This window comes from Nicotiana attenuata, unplaced genomic scaffold, assembly GCF_001879085.1.
Source record: "Nicotiana attenuata strain UT unplaced genomic scaffold, NIATTr2, whole genome shotgun sequence".
Classification (NCBI taxonomy): Eukaryota; Viridiplantae; Streptophyta; class Magnoliopsida; order Solanales; family Solanaceae; genus Nicotiana; species Nicotiana attenuata.
The window spans coordinates 95,536-98,371 of record NW_017672808.1 but is presented as its reverse complement, the minus strand read 5'-3'; the positions used below and the strand labels follow the sequence as shown (position 1 = coordinate 98,371).

At 38.8% G+C, this 2,836-nt stretch overlaps 2 long non-coding RNA genes across 2 annotated transcripts in view; both read right to left on the bottom strand.

The window, feature by feature from the left end:
- Window positions 1-1,253: 1,253 nt before the first annotated feature.
- On the bottom strand, window positions 1,254-2,069 carry LOC109214580. Its single transcript, XR_002066196.1, has 3 exons — window positions 2,031-2,069; window positions 1,476-1,592; window positions 1,254-1,294 (listed from the first exon to the last, which is right to left on the bottom strand). It is a non-coding gene; the product is annotated as an uncharacterized LOC109214580 (long non-coding RNA).
- Window positions 2,070-2,836, bottom strand: part of LOC109214579 — a 4,141-nt gene continuing 3,374 nt past the window's right edge. Inside the window, exon 3 of the long non-coding RNA XR_002066195.1 lies at window positions 2,070-2,109. This is a non-coding gene — a long non-coding RNA (uncharacterized LOC109214579). The remainder of the gene's footprint in view (window positions 2,110-2,836) is intronic.

Genomic DNA, 2,836 nt, shown 5'->3' with positions numbered 1-2,836 from the left:
AAACGCACACGCAAGTATACGCTGTCGTCAAGTAATAAAGTGACTAAAAGTCGGATGTCGATCCCACGAGGACTTATGATCAACTATTAACTAAATTAGACTATCCTAATTATCTATACAAGAATTAAACCAAGAAGTATTTGATTCTAAACTAATTAAAATAAATAAAAACAAATAATGAACTTTTAACAGAAAGAAAGAGCAAATTTTTATGATATCAATGTAATGAAAACGATCTAGGGTTATGGGCTATCTAACATTCCTATTGTATTCTTCAATTGAATTAACTAACTAATTTATCTAGTTTATTGGTTGACAGGGTTAATATTGCTCATAAGAATCTGTCGAGTTCTTACTCGCCTATTCAAGCTAACCTAACTCCTATATGTCTATGGAATTAGAATCAACGAGAACGCATTTATAATTCCTGTAAATCAACCAAGCAAGGCAATTAGGTATATGTCTATCCTATCCGTGAATCCGTTCCCCGAGGCCCAGGTTCAAGAACTTGCTCTACTCAATCCTATATGCAATCTAGAATTCCCACTTTCGAGTTCAACTCTATATTCGTAGATAGTATTCAATTGGTGATCAAACAATTAAATAATTAAGCGCAGGATTGGATAAATAAACCAATATGATAAACTAAGAAATCAAAATCAATATCCGAATAACAATAGTCATGAAAGAACCACAACCCTAGAACGTGAAGTTTAGCTCCACATAGACATGGTAGCAAAACAACAAATCATACAAAGAAACATAAAAAGACTAAGTTGGTGGAAGAAATGATGAAACCCAGCCTCCACGGCGGCTCTGTGCTCTTCCTTGGTCAAAAATTACTCTAAAAAATGTTCTCTCATGTATATATACCAAGTAGGGTTGGGCCCAAACAATTATACCTTCTCATTTCCTGGGTGACTAGCGCGAGCTCGCGCGTGACTTCGCGCATCAGCTCCCTAACACGCGCGACTTCGCGCTAACTTCGCGCGTTCGCGCATTTCTCACCCTGTTCCGTTCCGAATTTGGAAAAACATAAAACATGAAAGTTGTAGCGCTTTGAGTTAGATTTCCAACCATATATTGTGCAGCCAAAATGAAGTTCTGAGCAAAAAGTTATATCTATTTTACTAGACAGTGCGCAATATGCCTACTGGAGTCCTCGTTTGCTCTAACTATTATCCGTTGACCCCCAAACACGATCCCGGCTTAATTCCTTGAACTTTTACTCAAACGTTAAAGCTCCAACTCACTTGAATTCATTCCATAACATGTACATAGCTCGGAATCACTCCTACAAGGCATAAAACACACCATTAGTACAAAACACTAGCGATTGAAGCTCAAACTCAATTAAAGTGCAGTAAATTAGAGTGTAATAATCGACTAAAATACGTAATTATAGCCTATCATCATAAGGATTATATAAATAAATCAATATCAAAGTGAAAATAGTCTTAAAGTTATGATCTTACATATTATTCCGATGCACGTGTCTCAACCCATCCTTCTCTTGAATCGTCTTTCTTCTTTTTCTTATGTGTCTCTGCAAAGACCTCAGCATGAGACACTGGTCCCCCTTTTAACTTTTCCTGTAATAAAAAATATAATTTTTCTAGTGATGTCCAAATAAATGCCACATCGATAACATTGTGTCTCAAGTGAAGAGTGCATAATGCGACTGTCACGACCCGAATTTCCCACCATCGGGAGTCGTGATGGCGCCTACTAACGGAGCTAGACAAGCCAAACATTTTAAACATTCCCTGATTTCACCTCAACAATAACAATATAAATATAACGGGTCATTTAAATAAAAGCAGAAGTCTTTAAAATATAGATAACTGAAAACCCAAAAATGCGGAAGTTTAACATTTCTCTACCCAAGACTGGTGTCGCTATCTCACGAACTACTAAAGAGTGCTACAAACAAGTCTGAATAGAAAATGCATAAATGTCTGTCTCGGTACAATGAAAACAAACTGAAAACATGGAAAGGGACTCCGGCCTGCGAACGCCAGCTAGGCTACCTCGTAAGTCCCTGGACTGAAGTCAGCTCCCGATCAATATCCTACTGCTGTGGTCCAAAAGCTGCTCCGGTACCGTGATCTGTGCAAAAGAGCACAGAAGTGTAGCATCAGCACAACAGACCCCATGTGCTGGTAAGTGCCTGGCCTAACCCCGGCGAAGTAGTGACGAGGCTAGACAGGACTACCAAACCAACCTGTGCAGTTCAATATATATATATATATGCAATAAAAGGGAAGAATACAGAAATTAAACAGTTAAGAGGGAGGGAAGCATACTATGGGGGAGTACAGTCCGGATATAAAGTCAACAATTTAAGTAATAAACAGGGCAATAACAATAATTAATGAGAGCAGGAAAATCAATAGTTGCACGGCATCAACCTTCGTGCTTTTACTCTCATTCTCACCAAAAGTAATCAAGTAAAGTGCACGACATCAACCTTCGTGCTTTCCCTCTCATACTCTCAAATCATGGCATGGAATGACCCTTCGTGCAAATATAATCAAAACAGGGCACGGAATGTCCCTTCGTGCATAAATAATCAAAACATGGCACGGAATGATCCTTCGTGCAAATATAATCAAAACATGGCACGGAATGACCCTTCGTGCAAATATAATCAAAACATGGCACGGAATGACCCTTCGTGCAAATATAATCAAAACATGGCACGGAAGGACCCTTCGTGCATTATCACTCTTCCTCACCCAAACAGTAATCACAACCAAACGGGGCGAGGGGAGAAACAAATAATAAGAAATGTCCCGGCAAGGGAATTACACAATTAACAGCTAAATCCCGGCAA